The sequence below is a fragment of the Bos taurus genome, chromosome 20 (assembly GCF_002263795.3).
Source record: "Bos taurus isolate L1 Dominette 01449 registration number 42190680 breed Hereford chromosome 20, ARS-UCD2.0, whole genome shotgun sequence".
NCBI classification, from domain to species: domain Eukaryota; kingdom Metazoa; phylum Chordata; class Mammalia; order Artiodactyla; family Bovidae; genus Bos; species Bos taurus.
Window position 1 is genome coordinate 35,204,530 of NC_037347.1, and position 12,665 is coordinate 35,217,194.

The 12,665-nt window shown below is 43.4% G+C and overlaps 1 protein-coding gene across 4 annotated transcripts in view; it reads left to right on the forward strand.

Moving 5' to 3' along the window:
* The window catches only part of FYB1 (FYN binding protein 1), a 171,220-nt gene that overhangs the window by 42,430 nt on the left and 116,125 nt on the right, over positions 1-12,665 (forward strand). The window contains exon 2 of one of the 4 annotated variants that reach the window (XM_059878759.1): positions 8,440-8,577. The exons of the other annotated variants lie outside the window; for them this stretch is intronic. The gene's annotated coding sequence lies outside the window, so the exon portion shown is untranslated. The remainder of the gene's footprint in view (positions 1-8,439; positions 8,578-12,665) is intronic. 4 annotated transcript variants of the gene reach the window in all.

Genomic DNA, 12,665 nt, shown 5'->3' on the forward strand with positions numbered 1-12,665 from the left:
CCAACGAAAGTAAGTTATGCAAATCATGACAATTCATCTCTAGAAATTTAACCGTGTATCTCCTAAGAATAAGCGCCTTCTCCATTTTTAACTATAATCACACCTAAGAAAAGTAGCAATTTCTTTATCATTTAACTGCCCATATGAAAATTTCTCCAATTACCCCTGCATTATTTTATACATTTTTTTGTTCAAATCAGAATCCAGTCAAGATTTACATATTGTATTTCATTGTTATGTCTCTTTGGTATTTTTAATCTAGAAGAGTTCTCCTACCCTCTTTTTTTTTTTAATTTTTATTGGAGCATAGTTGCTTTACAATGTTTTGTTATTTTCTGAACACTCTTGTACGTAAATTGCAGCAAGATCTTTTTTGACTCACCTTCTAGAGTAATGAAAATAAAAACAAAAATAAACAAATGGAACCTAATTAAACCTAAAAGCTTTTACACAGCAAAGGAAACTGTAAACAAGATAAGACAACCCTCTGAACAGGAGAGAATGTATGCAAATGATAAGGGATTCATTTCCAAAATAAACAAACAGCTCATGCAGCTTAATATCAGGAGCTTCCCCGGTGGCTCAGTAGTAAAGACTCTGCCTGTAATGTGGGATACCAGGGTTCAATCCCTGGGTCAGGAAGGTCCCCTGGAGGAGGCCAAACCCATTCCAGTACTCTTGCCTAGAAAATCCCATGGATTGAGGAGCCTAGCAGGCTACAGTCCATAGGGTCATAGGACACGACTGAAGTGACTTAGCATGCACACATGCACAGCTCAATATCAAAAATACAAACAACCCAATCCAAAAAATGGGTGGAAGACCTAAATAGGTACTTCTCCAAATAAGACATAAAGATGGCTAAGAGGCACATGGAAAGATCCTCTTGTGTCCTTTTAAACTATTTTTAATTGTTAGTAACAAATATGATTTATATAAATTTGTGTATGTGTGTGTACACACCCACACACTCACTCATAGGCAACAAAAGCAGGTCCACAGGTCAGCTTCATACTGTGTGGGGGGGGGGTGGGGGAAGGGGGTGCATCTCTGTACCCAGGTGTAGTCTGTCAAAGGTCCCACTTCCAAAAGCAGAGTCAATATGGTCTGTCTTGGCCCATATTATGGGCCTCCCTCGTGGCTCAGTGGTTAAGAATCTGCATGCAATGCAGAAGACCCAGATTCGATCCCTGGGTTGGGAAGAACCCTTGGAGAAGGGAATGGCAACCCACTCCAGCATTCTTGCCTGGAAAATCCCATGGACAGAGGAGCCTGGCGGGCTACAGTCTATGGGCTGCCAAGAGTCAGACACGTCTGAGCAACTAACACTGGTCCATGTTAGTGCATTCGATTATCAGGTACGGAAAGACAAAAAAAAAGGAAATAGAATTCCTTTTCTCACTGCTATTACTGGAAGGTCTTAGCACTGCCTCTGTGCTAAACTCTGAGGAGGAGGTGGATGAGAAACACTTGGAAGAAGAATCTAGTTACAAATGCCCGTGGCTGGGCTCTACCCCAAACCTACTCAATCTGGAATTTCACTTATTTTAAAAACACCTCCAGCTATTAGTCTGAATATTAAAGTGTGAGGACGACTATTCTATAAACAGATAAATTAAGAATTGGACCCTAGCCCTGGCAAATTCTAGTGAAACTAAACCATAAAATGTTATCACTGACGCAATAAATCCTCTTGAAGCCCAGAGGGAAGATCAGAGAAGGCTTCATTGGGGGACATGGATTCTGAGTGGAGTTCAATGACGATATGGGTTAATCAATGAAGAAGGAGGGGGAAACCTCTGGAAATGAGAGAAGCAGATGCTCTGCCATGTGACATCCTACAGATTTGGCAAAGAGGATGAAGGAGAGTCTCATCTCATCCATGGTGAAGGGTTTCCATTTTTTTTTTCCTGAAGGATTGGAGAGCCACTGAAGGGCTTTAAGCAACCATGATCCAGTGGATCAAGGAAGAGCATGTTCGACAGGCCTGAGAAGAGAGGATTGGAGGCAGAGAAATTCCATAAGAGGCCACTGAAGCTACAGAGGCAGGAAGTGAGGGAGGCAGTGCACTGGGGCAGGAGCCGAAGGGCTCAGGATAGCGAAGCACCAGGATGCTCGGGGAGATGTGGACCTGGGAGTCAGAGAAAGGAGGCTAAAGCTGTTTCTGGGCTCTTGATTCAGTCTCCTGTGAATCGGTGACTGTGGTGCCTGTTGGACATTTAGGTAATAACGTTCCTTAGGTGGTTACCTGGTCAGGAGAGCCGTGGTGAGAGCCTCAGACCCAGGAGAGGCGATGCAGTGAGCTCAGAATGGGGTGAGGAGATGGCTGTGGATCAGACAGAGGGCGTGGCTGGATTTGCCTGTTAAAGAAAGCAAGTGGTTAACCCATTTGAATGGGTGGAACCAACCACAGGGGATGCGGGTTTTGTTGCTGCTCTGGGTCCTTGGCCAACATGCTCTCTCCAGTGGTCTCTTTCCTCTTCTCCAGTGGTCTCCTAAGTGGAGGACCCTCCAAAGGAGGGTTCAAGACAGTTTGTTGAAAATGAAGAGAAATTGTTATACATACTATACTTTTTTTTTAAATCTCACCTTTTTTACTTTTGTTTACATTTCGTAATGGATAAAGTGAATTCCCAAAGTAATGTAGATGGATGGATAGGTAGATAGATATCACTAATAAATAACCAGATATTAGGAGCACATGCTGAAATATATATTTTTGCTACCTACAACAGTGAAAAATCTTGAATGACCACTTTTCTGCATGACACAGCTCAGGAAAGGACTCAAGAAGGAGATGAGGGAACACGGGTGAAGGTCTTGCCGGCCCACTGCTCAGAGATCACTGGCCTCTTTCCAGTGGTTCTGCTCACTGATAGAACCCCAGGTGACAGAAAAACTTGGAAGGTGTTCAAGTCCCCTGCCTTTTCCTGTTTTGAACATATGTTTAGAATCTTAGACACTCAGTGTTGGAAGAATCTTTGAGGTTGATTAACTCGTTTTCTGCTTCCCTGAGAAGCAAAAAGAAAAAGGCAGGTTTGAGAAGAAATTTGGGGTCTGAGGGAGAAAAAGGAGAAGAAAGTGGAGAAAAGCCCCCCTTTCTTCACACATTAACCTAGAACTGGTCCTGACTCTTGCAGGTTATATTGTTTTTCTGGTTCTCTGACTTGTGTGCAGGCATTTTGGGGGGCGGGGAGGAAGGGTGGGGTTGGGAGTTAGCTGTTAAAGTCAAGAAAAATAAGCAGAACCTGTTTCTTGACTTGCCTGCTATGTGATCCGCTCTCATCCTAACTGCCAGTGTGTCTGGGAGTAGAGTGGTTTCTGACGGCAGGCGATGAACTCACTCCAGGAATACCCACCTTTGACCACCTGTGATCGTACGTCATTGGCTCAGGGACAGAACTCCTGGTGCCCAGGCGTATGTTGTCAGCAGGGCAGCCCCGAGCTTTGGATTCATTTGTGCCTCATCTTGTGCTCCTCAGTGTGGAGCAGAGCGAGGCTCGGACTCTCCTGCCAAAGGCACTCATGTGCTAAGCAAGCAGAAGGTAGAAGCCTGGGCCATCTGTCTTCACACTACACCCAGACCCTCCTGGGAAAGGAAGCCTTGGGATTGTGCGAAAGCCCAGCTTCAGGCCAAATCGTTTTCACTCCCAAACACGTTCTGACTTGTGTTCTGAGTAAATCTCAAGAGGCTTTAAAAGACACAGCAGAGTCAACACAGACACCAGAACCAGAATACCTCTCCTTGAGACACAGCAGGACTGGCCCTTGGCTTTGTGTCACTCACTCTTCTCAGAACTAGACTGTGGAGTTCATCATTTTTTATTTATTTTTATTTATTTTTAATTGGAGGATAATTGCTTTATAATGTTGCATTGGTTTCTATTGAGAAAAGTGAAAGTGTTAGTCATTCAGTCATGTCCGATTCTTTGCAATACCATGGACTGTACCTCTGTCCATGGGATTCTCTGGGCAAGAATACTGGAGTGGGTTGCCACTTCATTCTCCAGAGAATCTTCCTGACCCAGGGATCGAACCCAGGTCGAATCTGCAGGCAGATTCTTTACTGTCTGAGCCATTTTTATTAATTCTGCACAAAAACATGAATCAGCCATAACTATATATATTTATATATGCCCTCTCTCTGTAGCCTCCCACCCTCCTCCCATCCCACCCCCCTAGGTCATCACAGAGCATCAGGCTGGGCTCCCTATGTTAAATAGCAGATTCCCACTGGCTACCTATTTCACACATGATAATGTATATATGTCAATGCTACTCTCTCAATTAGTCCTAACCTCTCTTTCCCCTGCTGTGTCCATAAGTCCATTCTCTATGTCTGCGTCTCTATTCCTTCCCTGCAAATAAGTTCATCAGTATTGTTTTTCTAGATGCCATAAATATGCATTAATATACAATACATCATTTTTTTTAAACTGAGGGACAATAAGAATCATAACTGCTAAAGTGTAACAACAATAATACACACAGTATTTTAAAGTATTTAAGGGACTTCCCTGGTGGCTCAGTGGTAAGGAATCTGCCTGCCAATACAGGAAACATGGGCTCCATCCCTGGGTTGGGGAGGTCCCCTGGAGAAGGAAATGATAACCCACTCCAATCTTCTTGCCTGGGAAATCCCATGGACAGAGGAGCCTGGCAGGCTACAGTTCATGGGGTCTCAAAAGAGTCGGACATGACTTAGCAACCAAACAACAATAAAAACATTTTAATTTAGAATCAGAAAAGCACGCTTGCTCACAGGCTATACATATAAACAGGGCAGTGCTATAGGCGGTGATTACCAAATGGAGATAGGGTAAGATTGCTCAGCCTGGGGTAGAGGTGACGATGGGATGAGATAGGGATAGTAGAAGAATGTGCCTGGATTACAAAGACAGAAATTCTGATATCCTAACTAGGTATTGCTGCTGCTGCTGCTTCTAAGTCACTTCAGTTGTGTGCGACTCTGTGCAACCCCATAGACGGCAGCCCACCGGCTCCTCTGTCCCTGGGATTCTCCAGGCAAGAATACTGCAGTGGGTTGCCATTTCCTTCTCCGAACTAGGTACTGCTACTAGAAATAATGAGTTGAGAAAGCTGAATTCCTCCATTCTCATCACATTACCTCCCAACTCACTAATTTTCCTCCTGTAGTATTTTATTTCCTGGTGTTGCGCAACAAAATTGCCCAGGATGGGGAAGAAAAAGCCTGGTATTCAAGTGCACAAAGAATGAGCTATTCATTGAATCCTTCATCATTTGCTTAGAATTGTTCTTGCTGGGGGAGGAGCAGAGGGCTGAACATGTATTATAACATCCAGAAGCACTGAGGTGTTAGCTATGATTCTGTAGCAAATGCAATGTAAGAGCAAACATGTGATTTAAGAAATTTTTAAATGATTGTAATTTATGGAAAGCTTTAGGGAGGAGGTACAAAAATAAGGAAAAATAGATATTCAAATACAAACCCCATGTTACATTACTGATTTCTTTTTTTTTTTAGTTTAGTTTTATTTATTTATTTTTAATAGAAGGATAATTGCTTTACAGTATTGTGCTGGTTTCTGCCAAACATCAACATGTCATTATTGGTTTCTTAAAAAAAAGAAAATTGTACAACGAATTCTTTCAAACTCTACCTTCTGTTAATGCCATCTCAAGATGGACTATATGTGAAGAAAAATAGGCACCTCTTATCTTGTATTATTTCCTCTAAATGAAGAGGAAAAATACTACTGCTATATGATGTCTTGAAAGCCTTATATTAATTTTCTGGCTCAGAAAATTAGCTATATATACCAAGAGCACATGGTAAAAGAGGTTTACACCAGAAACAGTGGTTTTGCTCTTGCACTTACTGATTACAAGCTACATAAGATAGAGGAGGGAAAGGAGACACAAACAACTTTTTTATCATCATTATTATGTTATTGTTAGCAAATAATAATATATTCTTGCACATATTTTCCTTTATAAGGACTTTATAAAAATATGGGGGAAATTGAGTGTTTATTATTACATAATGATAAGCTCATCTCAAGTAAGATAGATTTGAGTAAGTATCTATACTTCCCTGATTTCAGGAACAAATAATCATGTTACTAAACTGACTTCATGGCTTTTTATTATGAAATCTTCAAACCTATTCACACACTATCAGCAAGCACAGTTACCCTCCAAATCCAATCAAACATTCAATTTTTAAAATATAATCTTTCTAAATGTGTATATTTCTTCTCATTTGGAAAGCTAAATTTATGTCTACCCCTCAGAGGCAGACACTGCTACACATCTTTTCCTGAGATAAATGCATTAAAAAAAGCATCCGCCCCAAAAAGCCATCCTCGGCCTCTAATAAATTAATTCATTTCACAATGTTTATAAAGTGCCTTCTGTGTGACAGACACGTATATACCAGAAACTTGGATTTAAAGACAAAGAAGCCACAGTCCACCCTCAAAGAGCTCAAGGTCTAGAGGGAGAAACAGATTCCAACTAAAAGCACTGAAGACAAAGGAAAGCCGGCCGCCTTCTCCGGTCTTTAGGGACTGAGGTTAGACGTGATCAATCTACACGGGGCTTTGGGGCACTAGCAGGAGTGAACCAGAAAGAAAAGAGAGGGAGTATCTTCCAAGAAGACAGGGCACGTTCTGGGTCATGGCAGATTTTGTTTCGTTTTGCGTATCAGGAAGAAGTTGTTGGGGAGAGGAAACATAAGACTGACTTTTAAAAGTTCACATTTTGGAAGACTTCCCAGGTGGTCCATTGATTGAGACTCTGCACTTCCAAGGCAGGGGACTTAGGTTTGATCCCTGGTCAGGGAACTAAGATCCCACATGCCATGAAGGGCAGCCCAAAATAAATAAACTAATTCAAAAGTTAACATTTTTCTCCTCTTTCTCTCCTTCATAACCATCCCGTAAAATCCAAGGATGGTCAAGGTGCTCCCTAGTGCCAGGATCCAGCCTCCTTCACCTCTGGCTCTGCCATTGCTAGGGCATTAATAAGCCCTAGTTATCAATGAACCTGAACTGCTTCGGCCTGCACAGCCTTCTAGGAGAGAAAAGCATCACAGGCCCAGCTTAAGAGCACTAGGCAGGAGCTCTACAGATCTCCTCCACCTTGATCCCACTTGGCCTGAACTCAGTCACATGGCCACAGCTAGTGTCAAGAGGGGCTGGAAAATATCCTATTTTGTGTAGTTCTATGCCTGGCTGAAAAGCAAGAATTCTCTTCCTATAGAACAGGTGTTGGCAAACTTTTTTCTGCAAAGGGCCAAATAGTAAATATTTCAGACCACACACAGTCTTTGTCAGGGCTTCCCTGATGACTCAGTGGTAAAGAATCTGCCTGCAGTGCAGGAGACTGGTGTTCCATCCCTGGGTGGGGGAGATTCCCTGGAGAAGGAAATGGCAACCCACTCCAGTATTCTTGTCTGGAGAATTCCATGGACAGAGGAGCCTGGCGGACTACAGTCCATAGGGTCGAAAAGAGTCGGACACGACTGAGCAACTATCACTCACTCACTCACAGTCTTTGTCATGTATTATTGTTCTTCTTTTTTGTTTTTCTTACAACTCTTTAAAAATGTGAAACCCATTCTTAGTTTGAGGCTCTGTAAAACAGGTCATAAGTCAGATTGGGCACACAAAGTGTGTCAAGCCTATGGAAGAAAAGAAAATTATTTAAGAAGAAAAGTGCCCATTCCCAGCATGAACTCTACAAGATTATAAACCACTTGGAGGAAGAGATTTGCCTCATTCACCTTTCGAGGCTAGCACAGTGCTTGGTCCACAGAGTAGATGCTTAATGTGGATGAGTGATGAATGAATGAATGAATAGATGGAAGATAGGGGAGATTAATAGCTACCATTTCTTATAATCCCATTTTGTGCCAATGATAGTCTCTTAACATAGATTGTCATTGAAGACCCCATTTTCCCCAGAGCTTGAAAAAACCTCTAGCCAAGAGCAGATGAGTAAATCTGCTGGGTTTTCCACCTGCACCCCCTTAGCTTCCTAGAGTCAAGCAGCCCACTTCACCTCCCAACCACAGATGCAATTGGGTCCCAAATATTAGGGAGAGGACCTCCCTAATCACAGCTCCCTGTCCTTGACCTCCACTGCAGGCGGACAATCCCGGGAGTGCAAGGAGGTTATGGAACCAAAGGCCTTCCAGGTTCCTCCCTTTGACAGCCATAGCGGCAGCAGGAAAGCCTTGACTTGGTTTCACCCTTTTAAATATCACATGCTTGGCGGGAATGTCAGCAGAAGCCTTCAGGCTGAGCAGACACTTTTTAGTTCCCCTCTTCCTCCTCCTTCTTACACAATATCCTGAGGGCATAAGAGGACTTTTCTTGTCTAAATCAGCCTGGTGGGGTGGAGTGGGGTGAAGCGTGGATCACTCAACCGTTCCCCTGGACGTCTCCTTGCCAGGGCTCAGAAAGTGCCACAGGGCTTGGACTCTCCATCCTGAGCAGACACAACAGCCCAAAGTGAGGAGTGGTCCAGTCCCTGGCCCCTGGAAGACCTCCTCAATGAGACCACCCTCCCACTTCATTCTGCAGGAGTCAGGTAACAGCTCTGCCCAGGTTTCCTCTTTCAAATCAACATGGGATTTTTTTTTTTTTTTTTTCCCAGCAGGAAAACGTACCGCCTCCAAATTCTGGCAGCACAGATTGTGCTGGCTGGAATCATTGACAGAAAGGCATGTTTTGTTGGCAAACAGCAGGAGAGGTGGACATCAGACACCACAGCTCAGTTTCATTGTAGCCAGAGGGTGATAAGCAGATAAAAATGTGTCTGTCATTTGCTCTAGATGGGGCTTCTCATACATGGCTCTTCCAACGTCTGCTGTTGCTAGCGTTAAATGAAGTCTTGCAACAAAACCGGAACCACAGTCCTAATTGAGCACAGATGATTGATTTCAGTCTTGGCTCCTGACAAGCCTGGTCTTACACTTTTGATGAAGAGGAGCAAATTTCATTTTTTTCCCCAAAGCTTAAGAGCTGACCGGAAGTGGGGGTTCATGTGAAATTCCTACACAGACTAGGGAAAGGGGGCCATGCTACCATCAACCCTGCCTTCTAAAAGGAATTCTGACAAAGTGGGACCAGTGACAAGGGCTACAAGTCATCTGAGGAAATCCAAAATTTAGTTGGTGCTTTTGTCCCTCTTGTATGAATTGGGGTCTCTCATGAAAATATCACAGTGTTTTTTTCCCCACGACACCCCCTTTAACTAAACTTACAATGAGGTAATTAAAATGGACCTCTTACTCTGCCTCCCACCAATGACTCTGGGCCAGTCACCTAACCTCTCTGTGCCTCAGTTTCCTCCGCTGAAACAATGAGAATAAAAATAGTACTTACCTCCTAGGTTTGTTGTGAGTATAAAATTATACACACTTATTGGGTATTAATAGTAATAAGTATTATTAAAGATCACTAATATGTGCTGCTTTTAATATTTTGACATTAGAGATTACTCTGTGTAGAAAAATAGATGGGTTTATGAACATAAGACAAAATCATGCCTTTGCTTTTATGTACAGGCTGAGAGACTGTTGGGAAGGATTTTAGGTTGATCGAAACATGTATATACAAGACAGGACACAAACTTTAGATATTCTGATGCTCCTAGAAATTAATGATAAATGAGGGGCAGGAGGACTAGATGGTTCCTTTCAATAAAACTATATCTTTTAAAATGCTCCATTAAAGATGATTATGAATATCAATGGAATTTTAGTGTAAATTCATGGGACATTCTGGAGAAGTTCGGCTTCTGTTTCAAACAGAAATGTCTGGCAAGGACTCCATTTATCTTGGAAAATTATTTTAAAAGTTCAAATCCATGCTTTCTGCTTGTTATTTCCATCCATTTAACTACCAGCTCACTTCAAAGGCTTCCCAGCTCTTGGAGGAATCCAGAGGCCCCTGCTCTGGACTCAGCGTTTAGTAAAGCCTGTTTGGGAGGAAATTCTAAAAGCTCCGGCAGCCTCATTGAGTAGTCACACTGCCACCTAGTGGCGCAAAGGCTAAATAAGTGCAAGAGATTGCCTTGAAGCTTGTTCTCGCCTTGTTGCTGCTGCTGCTGCTTCGTCGCGTCTGACTCTCTGCGACCCCATGGACTGTAGCCCGCCAGGCTCCTCTGTCTACGGGGATTCCCCAGGCAAGAATACTGCAGTGGGTTGCCATGCCCTCCTCCAGGGGCAGGACCCAGGGATCGAACCCAGGTCTCCCTCATGGCAAGCAGATTTTTTACCGCTGAGTCACCAGGGAAGCCCTCTAGCCTTCAGTTCAGTTCAGTTCAGGCGCTCAGTCGTGTCCGACTCTTTGCGACCCCGTGTATCGCAGCACGCCAGGCCTCCCTGTTCATCACCAACTCCCAGAGTTCACTCAGACTCACGTCCATCGAGTCAGTGATGCCATCCAGTCATTTCATCCTCTGTCGTCCCCTTCTCCTCCTGCCCCCAATCCCTCCCAGCATCAGAGTCTTTTCCAATGAGTCAACTCTTCGCATGAGGTGGCCAAAGTACTGGAGTTTCAGCTTTAGCATCATTCCTTCCAGAGAAATCCCAGGGCTGATCTCCTTCAGAATGGACTGGTTGGCTCTCCTCGCATCCAAGTCACGTTTTCTTTCTACTATTGGAATCCCATGTTAAGGAGAGAAGTGGGGTGGGGTGAGGGAGAAAAAGAGAAGGAGAGAAAATCAGGGCAAGTAGACAAGATCTTTCATTGGTCTGAGGCGTTAGTAGCAGCTGCTTCTGGGTGAAAATTTCTAACACCAAGAATGTGGAAGAGAACTGTGGTTCACTGGCAAAGTTCAAATTGTGGTCCCAGGGGTTTTGGTTAAAACCATGGTTCCAGAATCAAGAAATGAGTTTGAATGGGGCCTCTGCCATTCACTGGCTGTGGACCTTGAGTGAATTACTGAACTGCCCCATGCCTTGGTTTCTTTGTCTATAAAATGGGGATAACAATAACTTCTTTGTGGTTTATTATGAGCTCCTAGCAAAGAAGGCAATCCATAGCATTATCTATTGTCATGACTGTTTTTAAGAGGAAGATGCTGTAGGAACTGCTATCTCACAGGTCAGGCGGTGCAGGACCGTGGGCCGAATGGTTGAGCAAACGGGACAACCAGATTCTGGTTCTGCCAAAAAGTAGCTGTGTGACCTTGGGTGGATCACATATCCTGTTTCCTTTCCTGCAAAATGAAGAGCTTGCATTCATTGATCATTAAGGTTATTTTTTCTTTCTCAAACACTGTAAATCTAAGGCAGGTCTTCCCAATAAAACTGGCCCTTTAAGGCTCATTTTGATCTTTCTTTTTACCAAAGCCCAGAGTCAAGGGTGTCCCAGGCGTTTATTTCTACAGCTGCTGGCGGATGAGAAACAGCCAGCAACTATAGATACAACTACTGATACAGTTTTTGCTGTATCAGTCACAAGGAATAGACCAAGTATATATTTGGTCAGGATGAGAACCCAATGGAAAGTCCTAGAAACTGAAGAATATTCCTCCGTCAGAAGCTGGTCTAGGATTTCTCATACGTTTGAAGAGTTCAGAACGTGTTTTGTTTTGTTTTTTATCTCTGCTAACTAGCCTCCTTAACATGACAGGAAACCAACAAAACCTTTGAGCTGTACAAATTCAATATATACTTTATTAGTAGTGTTGCTAAGTCTGTGCCACCCATGTTGGTTAAACTAGTACTTGATCTTGCTTCCAAGAGCCTGCAAATGCCGCCAAAACTCACCTACTGCATATAAGTATTAATAATTCCCCATTCTGTTGTTCCAAGCCAGGGACCATTCCACTAGAGACACCTTGCTCTGGGATGATAACGATGGTGGCCCAGAAAAGATAATTATGAAACAATGCTTCCTGCCCTTCATCCTAAACAGCACCCATGCAGGTGCTCAGACATTTAGAGAAATCAGAACAAAGGCATCCTGGATCTTTGTGAGGGTGGGTGTATTAATTCTTTGTGGATCCTATCACAAATCACAAACTAGGTGACTAACAACAACAGAAATTTATTCTCTTAGAGTTTTGGAGGCTGAAGTTTTAAAATCAGGGTGTCCACAAGGCCACATTGTCCCCAAAGGCTCTAGAGGAAAATCCAGTTTTTGGCTTTTCCAACTTCTGGAAACTTCTGGGGCTTCCCTAGTGGCTCAGATGGTAAAAATCTGCCCACAATACAGAAGACCAGAGTTCAATTCCTGGGTCAGGAAGATCCCCTGGAGAAGTGAATGGTTACCCACTCCAGTACTCTTGCCTAGAGAATTCCATGTACAGAGGAGCCTGGCAGGCTACAGTTTATGGAGTCACAAAGACTCAGACACGACTGAGCAACACACACACACACACACACACACATTCAACTTCTGGCAGCCTCCAGCATTCTTTGGCCTGTGGCTGCATCACTCCAAGCCTGCCTCCTCCCTCATATGGCATTCTCATCCTCTCTGGTCTTTTCCTTCTCTGTATCTTATCTTACAGGGACACTAGTCCTTGAATTTAGTGCCACCTGGTAAATCAGGATGATCTCCTCATCTGATCCTAATTATACAAAACCCTCTGTTTCAAATAAGGTCACATGCACAGGTTCTGCAACATGGACATATATTTTGAGGTTGCTACCATTGAAACGA